This window comes from Cynocephalus volans, chromosome 1 (genome assembly GCF_027409185.1).
Source record: "Cynocephalus volans isolate mCynVol1 chromosome 1, mCynVol1.pri, whole genome shotgun sequence".
NCBI classification, from domain to species: domain Eukaryota; kingdom Metazoa; phylum Chordata; class Mammalia; order Dermoptera; family Cynocephalidae; genus Cynocephalus; species Cynocephalus volans.
In genome coordinates this window covers 206,018,365-206,033,934 of record NC_084460.1, presented here as the reverse complement: position 1 = coordinate 206,033,934, position 15,570 = coordinate 206,018,365, and the positions used below count along the sequence as shown (strand labels likewise).

General features: G+C 41.2%; 1 protein-coding gene and 1 pseudogene across 1 annotated transcript in view; one reads left to right on the top strand and one right to left on the bottom strand.

Annotated features, from left to right (window-relative positions):
- The window catches only part of RAB3GAP1 (RAB3 GTPase activating protein catalytic subunit 1), a 113,564-nt gene that overhangs the window by 68,027 nt on the left and 29,967 nt on the right, over positions 1-15,570 (bottom strand). The window lies entirely within an intron of this gene.
- LOC134387922 (protein FAM53B-like) lies at positions 3,265-8,798 on the top strand (annotated as a pseudogene).

The following is a 15,570-nucleotide window of genomic DNA, read 5'->3' as shown; positions in this document are numbered from 1 at the left end:
AAGAAGATATACAAATGGCAACTAATCACATGAAAAGATGCTGAACATCACTCATCTTAGGGTAATACAAATCAAAACCACTATGAGATACCACTTCATGCCTATTAGGATGACCACTTCCAAAAAAAGGAAGAGTGTTAGCAAGGATATGGAAAACTGGAACCTTGAGCACTGATGGTAGTAGAAATGTAAAATGGTACACCTGCTATCAAAAACAGTATGGTGGTTCTTTAAAAAATTAATCATAAAATAACCATTTGATCCAACAATTTCACTTCTGAGTATATACCCAAAAGAATTGAAAACTGAGACTCAAATAGATATTTGTACACCTATATTCATAGCATTATTCACAAATAGCCAATAGGTGGAAACAACCCACATGTCCATCAACCGATGAATAGACAATCAAAATGTGGTATATTATATATAATGGAATGTTATTTAACCCTAATAAGGGAGGAAATTCTGATATGTACTATGACAGATGAACCCTAAAGAAATTAAGCTAAATGAAATAAAAGCCAGTCACATAAGAGAACAAATATTGTATCATTCCACTTATATGAGGTACCTAGTAAAGTCAAATTCATAGAAAGTAGAATGGTGGTTACCAGGGAACTTGAAGGGGGAGGAGAGGAAGTTATTGTTAAATGGGAATGGAGTTTCTTTATGGGATGATAAAATTCTGGAGATGGACAGTGGTGATGGGTGAATAAAAATGTGAATGTACTTAATACCACTGAACTGTACGGTTAAAAGTTGTTAAAATGATCAATTTTGTTATGTATGTTTTACCACAATAAAAAATGAGCAAAAACTAATACATATTTTATAGAATTAGAGATATAAATGGCTAATAAGTCTATTAAAAGATGCTCAACCTCACTAGTTATTAATAAAAATTAAAACAAGATATCATTTATTGCCCTATTGGCCAAAAGTATAAAATACTGATAAGCACCAGTGTTGACAAGAATGCTGGGATATGCCACAGGTGGTGGTATAAACTTTAAAAACATTTTTTGAGGGCAAAAAGGCAGAATATATCAATATTTAAAATTGACAAACCTCTAATTACATCTCTTTATATTCTTTATATTTACACTACAAAAACATTCATACAAACGCAAAAAGATATATGTATAATAATGTTCATTATAATATTTAATTGTAAAAAACTAGAAACAGCCTAAATATCTTACAATAGAAGAGTAAGTAAAAAAGAGTAAGAAGAGTGCACCCCACTGAGGAACACTTAACAGTCATTAAAGATAATAAGGTGTATCTGAATTGTAGTGATATAAAAGCTATTATGAAATGTTGAGAAAAAATATATATTTCAGAACATGTATAGCAAAATTGCATTTACAAGAAAAACTGCCAAAACAAACACACACAAAAATATATATCTAGATGGGGGAAACTAGAAAACTCAAATGAGAGATATCAGAGAAGAAAGAAAGAAATGGAGAGAGATTCCATATTCATGGACAGAAAGATAATATTGCCAAGATGTCACTTCTTCCCAACTTGATCCATGGATTCAATGCAATCCCAATCAAAATGCCAGCAAGTTATTTTGAGGATATCGACAAATTGATTCTAAAGTTTATGTGGAGAGGCAAAAGACCCAGAACAGTCAATGAAACATTAATGGAGAAGAAGTTGGAGGATTAATGACAAACATCAAGAATTACTAGAAATTAAGACAGTGTGATATTGGCAAAAATTAGACAGATAAATGGAACAGAATAGACAGCCCAGAAATAGACCCACACAAACATAGTCAGCTGATCTCTGAAAAAGGAGCAAAGACAATATGATGGAGAAAAGACAGTGCTTTCAACAAATAGTGCTGGAACAAATGGACATTGTCATGCAAAGCAAATTAATCTAGACACAGACCTTACACCCTTCAAAAAACTAACTCAATGTGAATTACAGGCCTAAATATGAAATGCAAAGCTATGAAACGCCTAGAAGATAACACAGAAGGAATATGACTTTGGGTTTGTTGATGACTTTCTAGATGCAACACCAGAGGCACAATCTATGAAAGTATTGATAAACTGGACTTCATTAGAATTAACAATTTCTGCTCTGTAAAAGATACTGTCAAGGGAATGAAAAGACAACCACAGACTGAGACAAAATATTTGTTAAAAGATATATCAAAGGACTGTTATTCAAAATATACAAAGAACTTTTAAAAGTAAGAACACAAATCACCCAATTAAGAAAACGGGCAGACTTCCGGGCAAGATGGCAAAACAGACAGTCCCCAGTGTCACTTTCTCCCACAAATTAACCAATTTACAACTACAAAAAAACAACAGCCGCCAAGCTGGGACCACTAGAGCTCAAGAGAAGAGGAGAGACCTACGGGGAAGCCACGATGAGAAAAAGAAAAAAACCACTGACTATTTCAAGCCCCAGCCGCTTCCAGGCTGGAGCTGCTTAGTGCATGGAGCAGAAGCTGGCAAAAGCTGCAGGTGTGCCCTTCAGATGAAGTTGCTTGGAGGCAGCAGGGGAGAAGAGGACCTTGGTGATCCCCAGGCAATTAAGACCACTAATAGGGTTCCCGTAGGCCCACACAGGAGTGAGGAGCCACAACAACGGAAAAAAAGGAGCTACTCAGAGGCCAATGAGTCATCACAAGGGAATGGCGCACCGCCCATTTCATGGGAAGTGTTTGCAGCATTGACGGTGGGGGAGATGGGCCCAGCGGGAGAACACTAGGGCACAGCAAGGACAGCTGATCTGCACCCCAATCAGCATAGGACCACTCAGAGGAGAACAGTCAGGAATATAGAATTGTATGGGGTGCAGTTTGATGAAAAGTCTCAGGCCCAGATCAGAGTTTCTACACAATCCAGGTGCACCAGGTCTCTGGAGAGCCAGAAGTACCTATAAAGTCAAGCATTAAAACCTGAGCTGCACAAAAAGGCTTCTCTAAGGAATCAGCAGCAAGGCAGCAATCTAGCTCAACCACACATCTCATGTACTGGTTCCCACAGGAAGTTCCCCATTTTAGAAGCAATGGACAACAAATTAGTTCCAGCGCAGAGTTTAAGTTGTGGCAACAGCAAATAATCCAACACAGAACTGAAAGAAAAGAGCAAAGTACCCACAACCAGAGACAAGGTGTGATATTAACTAGTAAAGATCTCACTTCACCAAAGAATACCTATAACACATAGAAGGACCAGACATCCCCTGAGCTACCAAGCCAGAAAGGGGGGAGGACCAGGGACCTCAGCAATGCTCCCCGACACCCGCAACCAGTCCCGAGAGTGAGGGACAAGGGCCTCAGCCACACACCCCCGACACGTGCAACCACCCCAGCAACAACCACCAAGATGCTGCAGGAAGCACCCTGGGCTCTCCTGAGGTGGGGTGGTGGGGGGCCTCGGGCCTCGGCCATGCCCCCCTGACATGCACAGCCGGCCCAGTGGTGACCACCAAGCTGCCACAGAAAGTGCCCCAGGCTCTCTTGAACCAGGGCAGTGCCCCCCAGACACGTACAACCAGCCCAGCAACAACCACCAAGCCACAGCAAGAAGGGCCCCAGGTTCCCAAGGTGGGGTTGTGGGGGGCAAGAGCTTATGCCACACCCCCCTGACATCTGCATCCAGCCCAGCAAGGACCAAGGCATCGCTGGAAGCCTGCCAGTCTCCCCTGTGGGAATGAGGGGGGTGCCACAAGCCTCTATCCTACCCCTCCTCCATCCTCCTTCTTCCATCACATTTCTTTCCCCTTTACCCTCTCCTCCTCCCTCCCAACTGCTCTGCAACAACATCCTAGAATTAAAAAAATATTAATAAAATTACATTTTCTTTAAAAAAAAAAAAAAAAAGAAAGAAAGAAAATGGGCCAAAAACCTTAACTAGACCTCACCAAAGAAGATATATAGATGTCAAACAACATATGAAAAGATGTTCCACATCATATGTCAGCAAGGAAATGCAAAATAAAATGAGATACCACTACCCACCTATTAGAATGGCCAAAATCCAGAAAACTGACACCACCAAATGCTGGGGAGGATGTGGAGCATCAGGAGCTCTCATTCACTGCTGGTGGAAATGCAAAATGGTACAGCCACTTTGGAAGACAGTTTAGAAGTTTCTTATGAAACTAAACATACACTTGCCAACAATTGCACTCCTTGTTATCTACCCAAAGGAGTTGAAAACTTACACAAAAACCTGCATGAGAATGTTTATAGCAGATTTATTCATAATTGCCAAAGTAGGTGAATGAATAAATAAATTGTAGTACATCCAAACAATGCAATATTATTCAGCACTAAAAAGAAATGAGCTACCAAACCATAAAAAGACATGGAGGGAACTTAAATACATATTACAAAGTGAAAGAAGTCAGTCTAGAAATGCCATACACAATTCCAACTATATGACACTCTGGAAAAGGCAAAACCATGGGGACTGTAAAAAGATCAATGGTTGCTAGGGGTTAGGGGAGAAGGAGGGATGAATAGGCAGAACACAGAGGATTTTTAGGGCAGTGAACCAACTCTGTATGATACCATGATGGTGGCTACATGTCATTATACATTTGTCCAAATCCAAAGAATGCACAACACCAACAGTGAATCCTAACATAAACCATGGACTCTGAGTGATAATGATGTGTCAATGTAGTTTCATCAATTGTAACAAATGTACTACTCTGGTGGGGGGGTGTTAATAATGGGAAAGGCTATGCATTTGTGAGGAAAGAGGGTATGTGAGAAATCTCTGTACCTTCCACTAAATTTCACTGTGAACTTAAAACTGTTCTAAAAAATGGTCTATTTTAAGAAAAAAACAAACAAAAAACAAAACCCACACCATGAGGCCTGGTTAATATGGAATTGCTTTATAGAGGAGATGACAAAACATATGCAATCCATCCAAAAAAACCATACAAATATAATTTATATACTCTTTAAAAATATCTGGATGAACACACCCCATATTTCTCATATTTCCTGCTTAGCTATCCCAAATTAAGAAGTGTGAGACTGACTTTGCCCCCTTTAGAGTGTGAGTGTGTGTGTGTGTGTGTGTGTGTGTGTGTGTGTGTGTGTGTGTGTGTGTGTGTGTGTGTGTGTGGAAATTGGAAACAGGGAGGAGAGAATGGGAAAGGCAGAGGGGGGGTGTGATGTAAGATAGCGAGTTTTATTAATAAATCTTTATATTTCCTACAATTTCTAGTCCAGTAACTTAAATTTGTTAGGAGCTCAAATGTATCAACACCAATAAAAATCCCACTATTGTACTTTTTAACAATAAAACTGTTTCATATAATAGATTACATTAGTATACTAAATAGTAAATTTAAATACAAATGTGCCTTAGCATCCCATCCTTCAACTGAGCAAGGTAGGACAAACAACCATCCACTTTTGTCTATTTTGTTTTAAGATGAATTTTTCTTTCTTGCTCCAATAAAGACCGGAAGTAACAACAAAATATTAACCAATATTTGATATGTTTGTTGTTAATCTCACATAGACAAATCATAAAACCATACCACCTACTTTGAATGCAACCATTTTCTTTTGTCTCTCTGTTGTTGTTGTTTTGGGCAGCTGGCTAGTATGGGAATCTGAACCCTTATAACCCTGCACTCTAACAAACCGAGCTAACCAGCCAGCCCAAATCCTGCCATTTTATAATCCTCACATGTATTATTTTAAAAAGAAATAGATTCAGAGCCTCTTCAAATAGTAATATAAAGAATATATGCATAATATACTGGATCATCAGAAATGGTGGTGATAGACAATGAATAAACTATTTCTCAGACATATTTAAAAACCTAGCGCCTACAAAAATACCTGGGAAATTGGAGGTGTTCAATAAAGAATTCCTTTTTCGAATTTTTTTTTTTTAGTGGTTCCTTAGATATTGTAACATGTACATTTAAAGTTAATTTATAAGCTACTCAGGTTAATCCTGGTAAAATCTAGCAATTTTACACAGTATAGCTCCATTTCCTCCCCTCTTTTGCACAATATTGTCATATATATTATACATTATATATATATTATAAACCCAATACGGTGCTATAATTATTGCTTAAGAGATCTTATGCTTTTTTAAAAAAATTAAGAAAATATATCTTTTGTATTTTACTAGAGTATTCTCAATGCTCTTCATTTATTCCTATGGATTCAAGTTACCTGTTTCTTTTAGTACTGCTTGTAAGGCAGGTCTTCCTAGAATGAATACTCCCAGTCTTTGCTTATATGACAATGTCATTATTTCACCTTTATTTTTGAAATATAGTTTTGCTGAATACAGATTTCTTGGTTTAGTTTTTTTCCCCCTTTGAATGTGTCATTGAACTGCCCTCTGGCCTCCTCTATTTCTGATGAGAAGTCAGCCAATAGTATTGTTTCCTTGTACATGATGAGTTATTTTTCTCTGGCTGCTTTCAAGATTTTCAGTTTTTGGATTGCAGCAGGTTGCCTATACTGTGTCTAGGTGCGGTTCTCTTTTGTACTTATCCTACTTGGGGTTCAATAATATTCCTAAATCCCTAAGTGAATGTTTTTCATCAAATTTGGGAAGTTCTCAGCCATTATTTCTTCAAATTTGTTTTTTCTGCCCCTTTCTTTTCACCTGAGACTTCCACTGCATATACGATTTGGAACAATTGACACTGACCCACAGATCTCTGAGGTTCTGTTCACTTGTCTCCAACCTTTTTTTTCTCTGTTCTTTGGATTGGATAATTTCTGTTAATCTTTCAAATCCACCAAACTCTTCTACCATCTCAGATCTGCTCTGGAGCCCATGTGATGAAAGTTTATTTCAGTTGTACTTTGTCAACTCTAGAATTTCCATTTGGTTCTTTATTATAGTTTCTATTTATTCGGATTTCCTATTTGACTTATCATCAGTATATTTAATTCTTTGAATATCATTTCCTTTAATTCTTTAAACATACATATAATAACTGCTTGGACATTATTGCTAAATCCAATATCTGGGCCAACTAAGAGTCAGTTTCTACTGAATGTTTTTCCACCTGTGTACGGGTCACACTTTCCTGTTTCCTTGCATATATCATAATTTGTGGTTGAAAACTATACATTTAAATAATATATTATAGCAAAACCGGATTCTGTTTAACTTTTCTGAGGGTTGTTGGCTTTTTTATTATTTATATTTAGTAATCTGCCTGGATTAAACGGCAGAAACTGTCTCCCCAATAGCGTATAACCTTTGATGTATCCATTCCATTGTTTTATTCTTTTGTTTTAGCCTGGCTCCCTGGGGGCTACCTCTTACCTGCATAGTTTGGTGCTAAACCAGTGATTTGGGTACAGACTGTGCTCAAACACCTAAGACTATAAGGCATTCACTTTCACTTTCTGATAATTGATCTGTGTGTGGGTTGGGGAATGCATTCAAAGTTGCAACCATTTCTCAGGTTTAGGCTCTCTTGGGTCTCCCCTGCAAATGTGTAGTTTTCCTGTCACCCAGGAATGTGTAAAGAGTGTCTCAGATCTTCCGTGGCTCTAATATAGTATCTCCCTGTTAAACTGCTGTCTAGTCTACCATTTGCCTTGAACTGGGACTGCAACCTTCACCTAAAAGTATAAGCTTTCCCCATCTGCTCCCAAATAAGTCTGCTATTGTAGTTACAAAGCCACAGTCTGCTGTTGCCCCCCACCCCAAAGGAATCAAGTCTGCTCAACTGGAAAAAGAGCTGGTCTTCATGGCCAGCCTAGACTGGAAAGCCACAGTTCTCACCAACATAGATTGGGGGTGGGGGGTGAGGCTGATAAGAACAAATAAATGCCAAAAATCGATTTTCTAGAGTTTAATTTGAAAATACAAGTTAATGATATATTAATTTTATCTCATTCTGACAGGATCAACCTATACTAACTGTATATGGTATAAATGAATATACTGCATAATAGTTTTCAAATTTTCACTGTCATTGCTTCAGTATTAACTTTAGTTTAATAAAAAAAGGAAGTTTGATATTTATATAGGTGAAAACTTCTGTGTATGTTATTCTTTAATTGCTAAAAAGTATAATGAGTAATTTGAATCCTTGGAAATTTTGAGAAATTCCATTTTTAACAATTACAATTTTAAAATTCTATGAATAAAACAAAAGTATGAGAACATTATGAAATACTATTCAGATGCCCAGTTCACGATACCTGGAGCCCCCTGTACCCTGGGGGAGGGACCCAGCTAGACTTGTTCTCCTGCTCCCATAAGCAGTTTTCCTTTGCGGAATACTGTCCACCCTCAGCCAACAGCACACCTGCCTCAACACTAAACTAGCAAGACACACCAGTGGGCTCACCTTCAGATTCTCCCAGCTATGAGTCCTTAATGACAAGAAAGTCAGCATTAAACAGTGGTGCCCTGAAAAAGTGCAGGAGCAGAGGCCTTCCCTAGACGTTGCCAAGATGGCACAGAACTGTCAAACCTTCAGCAGCCTCAGCAGGGATGAAGGACGGCAGCCCCCAGAGACCTTTCACCCTCCGTGTCAGCAGAATAAAGTCCTGGACTGCCCTGCTCTCAGCCTCTGGCCCAAGAGTCAGGACTCCCGCTGGGAGTACTATCCCCGAGCCTCTTCCTCCCTCCTTTGATAAGTACCTCACTTGCCAGAAGGACCTGTCCTGTGAAGAGTCAGATGGCTGCACCCTGGACAAGGAAGGAAGGAAGCCAGCCAGAGCCTGGCGGGACTGGAGGGCTGCCAGGAACAGCCTCAGCTCCCTTGATGGCAAGTTGGACACTGAACAGAGAAGAACTTAGAGGGACATGGCCCTGGTTAGGAGTGGGGGTACATCAGAATTGACCAGCTTCCCTCTGGGCAGTAGGTGGGCACTCAAAGTGAGAAACCAATTCCTGGGCCTGACAAAAGCTTTCTGAGAGGCACTGGATCCCAGAGAGGGAGCCCATCCACCTCCCAGGGAGAGGCTGTCCAGCTTGGGGTGTCCTAGCTCAGTGATAATTAGTCTGGCCATACCACACAGTACAATGATGTGTCAGCCTCTCACCAGAACTTGAGCATGTTGGTCCACAGAACTACTGTACCCCGCAAAGCAGCTTTTTGGTTTGGGTCTTTTCCACCTTTTTTCTCGTGGTGTGTTAGGCAGTCTCTGTCATTTCCCCAGCAAAGCTGGACAACACTCTGCATCCCCTGGGTGGGGGTTGTCAGGGAGGGCTTGAATTCAAGGCTGGGGCCAGGTCCATATGGCTATGTCAGGGCTCTTCTTGGCCTTGCTCAGGTTCAATTTTGGAGAGTAAGCCCTACAGCTTCTTTCACTCAGTTTTATTCTGTGCCTTCTTTCTCAGGTCTCCCTGCTTGGGAAGGTTCAGGAGATGCTTCCTTCTGTAGTAACACCAGAACCATTTGGCCTTAATTCCAAGTGTGGTAAACAGAGTTTTTGGGTTGCTGGAGGGGCCCTCCAGAGGGTAAGCACATGTCCAAACTCTCAGAGCCCAGAGAAGAACTGGTGTGCTTGCTACAGACCATCCATAGTGAGTAGAAATTTGGCAGATCTGCTGGCCGAAAAGACAGACCCTTGCTCTCCTGTGGAATGGAGCACCTACCCCCATGGCTCTGCCATTTTGGGGGTGTAGATATCAGTCCTATGTGAAGTTCAGGGGTGAAGGATCTGCTGGACACTCTGCAGATGCCCAGGATAGGGCCTCCAAACCTCTACAGTCCAAGCACACCCTCATTTGTTCACAGGACTGCTGGCTTTAATCAGAACACCTCGAGACAAGCCCAGGGCTTAGAATAGCTTCCTGCTGTAGGCCCAGCCCCGGCACAAAGCTTGATGAGCACTTGCAGCCTCCTAGTTCCTCATGTCCGCACAGCAGACACGGCCCCTGACCCCAAGGTTTGCGTTCCAGCAGCTCCTCCCCACCTACCCTGAAGACATACCACAACGATTCTGTTCTCTGGGAATCAAGCTTTTAGTAAACCCGGCATCTTCCACAGACAATAGCAATGGGCTGGCTTATGAGTGAGTGGCTCATTTTCCCATAAGGCTAAAAATAACTGGTGTGCTATCTTGAGTGCACAGACATGTGACAAAGGCACTTTTGTAACCACTTTGCTTCTGTTTGTCTTTTGTGGATAAGCGAATGCCTCACTTCTGCAGAATGAGTCCAAATGGTCCTCACCTTTCTCCTGTTTGGGAAACTTTGTTTAAATGTTCACTTTTTTACTACATCAAAAGGGTGGTGGCTCAAGTTCTGATTTGTAGGTGGTGTTTCTTAAAAATCATTCAGAAGAGGGCCAGCCCGTGGCTCACTCGGGAGAGTGTGGTGCTGATAACACCAAGGCCACGGGTTCGGATCCCACATAGGGACCGCTGGTTAGCTCACTGGGTGAGCATGGTGCCGACAACACCAAGTCAAGGGTTAAGATCCCCTTACCAGTCACCTTTATTAAAAAAAAAAAAAAAAAAAAAAATCATTCATTAGATACTTACAGAAAGCCCCCAACCCAGGGGCCTTCAGACTGTGCTGACAACCTCAGGTGACATAATGAGTATGCTGGGCATTGAGCTGGTACCGGGATTAGAAAACCAATTCACCTCAGTTTGCTGTAGCTGCCACCACAGGCACATTTACTTGGGACCCTGGAAAGCTAAACCAGAGAGCTGGCAGCTCTGGGTGGATGAAGGTATCTTACCTGATCCCTGCCTGGTGGGTGGTGGAAGTCACATCTCCTCAGAGAAAATCCAGAGGAAGCTGGGGCAGTTGGTGGGTGAATGTGGAGAGCACATGCCAATGCCTGATGTCTCTGGAAAACCCACCCAGGACGAGAGGTGCTGGCACATGGAACGGCCACACCAAAAGTGGCCACAAAGGGAACACGGCCTCCAAAGCAGACGTTCCTGTGGAAGGCAGGGCAGCATCCCACCTCCTGGTGCATGCTGCAGTAAGGGAAGGAGGGGAGCACCAGCCATTGCCATCCAGTGCCAGCCGAGGTGTGGAGCATACCCAGCTGCCTTTCCTCAGGGAGGAGAGGCACATGGTGGCAGGTGTGTGCCACAGGCTGTAGTGTGGGCCACCTTCCCTTTTTTATCAGGCCTGGCGGCAGGGAAGGACAAACACTGGCATTTGCTGAGTCACAACCTCTCCTCAAGCTGGTTCTATCAACCAGCAAGCCCAGCCCCAGGGCACTTATGGGCAAAAGTGACCCAGGTCCAAGTCAGGGTTTGGCCCTTTCTAGCCTCCTTGGGTCCCCCCAGCTATTCCTGCCCCACTAAAGCTCCTAGACAAGCCCTCAATAGCAGCAATTAGGGAAAGGCAGATGTCCCTTCTGCTTAGAGAAAGAAATGACTCCACTGGTTTCATGTTTGTCTTTTGACTGGAGAAAGCAGACCCCATCCAGAAGGTGCCACCACCATCTTCTGAGCAGCCACAACCTCGGAAAGGCTGCTTACCCTGCTGCACTGCACTGGCCCCAAGACTTTTGGTTTTGGAGCTCTTGGAGGGAGCTTCACCCAGGAGGCTCCCTCTGACCCCCTTGTGGTCATCCCCTTGGGGCTTGGGGGGGGGCAGGACCACCCTGACCAGCATGGGTACCCCAGCTGATGGCAGCATCAGGAGCCTCACTTTTGTCAGGGCCCTGCCCATGAATCCTGCTTCTGGGAGGATACTGAGGAAGTGAGCAGCTAGAAAGGCCAGCTGGGCCAGGTCACCCACCTGCCCAGAGGGCCCAGACGGATGAGTGGGGTTGGGGATCCAGGATCACTGGATGGGGAGGAAGGGCTTACTGTCACATGGCATCCCCTCTCACTGCAATAGCCACTGACTGACAGGAGCTGCTATCTGCCTGGGGAGTGGGGAGGCAGACAGGGTCATATACAGCCTCCCGTTGACATCACCACAACCCTCTTACTTTACCTGCGGTGGGAGCCAGGGCTAGCCTGGGGCCCACAGGGAGTTGTTCTGACCATACATATGGATTTTCATTCTCAGAAAGCCTTATTTTTCAACAAAATTTTTGTAGTAGGAAAGTTTGGGGAATTTCTGTGCTGAAAGAAAGCTTAAATAAAGGAAAAGTCCACATTAAAAAGAAAACAAAAATAAAAGATGCCCAGTTCACACCAGTCCTAAAATACTCAAATGCCAAAGTCCTTCTCATCTTTTGCCATTCCCAACCCTCTGCTGCTATACTCCAGAGGCTTACCAAACAACCGATAGGACTGAAAAGTTCACTTAGGCATCATCACCTCTACTAATACTCACCTTCTGCCTTGAATATCTTTTTACCTAACTTATTAGTTAAGCTGACTCACCTGGCTTATTCTCACTTGTCCTTCAGGATTCAGGTGAGGTATCACCTTGTCTGGAAACATTTTCCTGACAACTTGATCTGTCTGAATTAGGGGTACCTCCCATAAGTTTGCATCAAACACTGTGCTTCCCTCTATGAGAGCATTTATCACATAGTGTTGCCATTGTCTGCTTCCCTATCTATTCCCTACTAATCTCAAAGCTTACTGACGCAGAGACCATGTTTTATCCTTGATATCCCAGTGTCTGGTTCACAATAAACGTTAATAAATAATATTTATTAAATAAAAGAAAATGCATGTACTTTTAATATGCTTAATTTTTAAACAATTCTCAAAGCTTCACTGTTGGCTTTCTAACCTTTCAGAAAGATCAAATAAGAAAAAACTGGAAGTGACTTCCCACAATATTGCAAATTGATATGATACAGACCTCCCTCCAAAAACACATAGAAATAGCTGATCAAACATGACAATGTTTTAAAAATACATAGCTGAACTTGAAAGAATAAAAAGGAGGCTACCGGGTGACAGAAACAAAGAAACAAAACTGAAAGGCAGAAGGAAGCATGTAAGGTGACTCTAAAGAATCCCAGGTGATTATCAGATCCATCTATAGACCCTAACAGCTAGGGACTGGTAGCTGGGATTTTACAGGAGAAGCCTTTTAGCTGTTAAAATCCTGTTAGTTGTGATTCAGAAATGTCTACAAAACTGACTATGTTGTGATAGACTGGAGAGAATGAGAATGATGGAAGAAAAGTCTGTTATGTCTGAAAATACCACGTATTTTAACCTAGTAGTCAATAAATTATATAACTCTGATATTGATGAGGTGCACCCAGCTCAGGGAAAGTGGTCTCTGACATGTATTCAGGTTAGGATATGTCCAAGAATGCCCCACCCTCATAATAAATATAAACAAGGCTAGGCCTGGAAACTGTGCTTCCAGAAGCATAATATCACTCAGATATTATCACCCACAACTGTGCCTCTGCTTATGAGGCACTAGGACTAGGAAGCTGCATTTCTTTTGCATGATGTCGCCAATCACTATATAACCTAAAAGTACCAGCTTCCTTCTGTACCCTTCAGATTTATTCAAGCATTGTCTATGCATGAACTTTACATCAATCCAAATCAGTGCAGAAGTTGTAGTGTTTTGAATGGCCTCTTGGGGGCATGGGTGTACACGGGGCAAGGAACTGGAACTGACACTTCTGCTTAAAACATGGACCCTATTAAGAAACTGCCACATCAATAAAATAAGAACTTGAGGCTGAGATAGTCTCAGTGGCAAATTCTATCAAATAGTTAAGATGACATCACCAATTTTATACAATCTCTTCCAGAAAATAGAAGAGAATAAAAAACTGTCTCACTCACATTATGAAGCCAGCATCACTCTAATACCAAAAACAAAGTATGAGAAAACAATACCACAGCCCAGTATCCCTCGTGAACATACACACTAAAGTCCTCAACAAAACATTAACACATCAAATACAAATTACACCATGAAGAAGTAGGGTTTATCTTGAGAATGCAAAGCTGGTTAGATATCCAAAGATCAATGAATTCATCACCATATTAAAAATCTAAAGAAGAAAAAACAAAAATATAAATTTAAACAAAAAAAGCACTCGACAAAATCCAACACCTATTCATGATTAAAAAAACCCTCAGCAAAGTAGAAATAGAAAAAAACTTTCTCAACATTGGGCTGGCCGGTTAGCTCAACTGGTTAGAGCATGGTGTTATAATACCAAGGTCAGTTCTGATCCCTATCCTAGCCAGCCGCCAAACAAAAAACAAAAAGCACTTCTACAAAAAACCTACAGCTAAGATCATACTTAACAGTAAAAGACTAAATGCTTTCCCCCTGAGATCAGGAACAAGACAAAGATATCCACTCTCACTGAAGGAATTTGGATGCATTGTCCTCCCAGAACTCATGTGGAAATCTGATCCTCAGTGCGACAGTTTGAGTCCCGGGGCAGATCCCTCATGAATGGATTAGTACTCTCCCTAGGTGGGGGGAGTAACGAATGAGTTCTTGCTCTATTAGTTCCCATGAAAGCTGGTTGTTTAAAAGACCCTGGCACCTCCTCTCTTTCTCTCTTGCTTCTGCTCGCCATGTGAGCTCCTTGTACCCACCAGCTGCCTGCCACTTTCCACCATGAGTAGAAACAGCCTGAGGCCTACACCAGATGCAGCTGTCCCAGAATCGTAAGCCAAATAAACCTCTGTCCTTTATACATTACTCAGTCTAAGGTATTCAGTAACAGCAACACAAAATGAACTACTATACTCACCACTCCTAGTCAATATTTTACTAGAAGCCTTAGCCAGTTTTAAAAAGCAAGGGGGAAAAAAAAAAAAAAAGATTGGAAAAGAAGAAATAAAACTATTCATATTCACAGACAATATAATTGTTACATAGAAAATCCCAAAGAAACTATAAAACTACATACACCTAGAACCTACATACTAGCAATACACAACTGGAAATGAAAAATTTTAAAATACCATTACAATAGCTCCTTTTTGAAAAAAAGCAATAATTAGGAATAAAACTAACAAAATGTTTACAGGATCTGTATACTGAAAACTATAAGATACTAATGAAAGGAATCTAGAAAGACTTAAATAGTGGATAGACCTACCATGTTCATAAAATGGAAGAATAAGCATACTAAAGATGCCAATTTCCCCCAAACTGAACTGCACATTTAGGGTAATTCCAATCAAAATCCCAATCGGACTTCTCATAGATATAGGCAAACCAATACTAAAATGCAAAAGAAAGGAGCCAGAATAGCCCAAACAACTTTGAAAAGGAAGAACAAAGTTGGAGGAATCACAGTACCCAATTTTAAGACTTACTATAAAGCTACAGAAATCAAGAGTGTCCAGACATACACCCACAGAAATCAAATTATTTTTGACAAAGGTGCAAAAGCAATTCAATGGAGAATGGATACTTTTTTCAATAGTGCTGGAGTAACTGAACATCTATATGTAAAAAAAGAACCTTGACCTAAACCTTATATTTTATATAAAACTTAACTTGAAAAGGAAAATAGATCTAAATATAAAATGTAAAGTTTTTATAATAAAACACAGGAGAATTGGCAAGATAATAAATAGGTGACGTTAACTTTGATTAAGTCACAATAGCATGTACCCTTCTGATAAGAAAAGGGCACTTTGCCTCTGTGGTATTCTTTCCAAAAATTCCTAACCCCAGTATAATCATAAGAAAA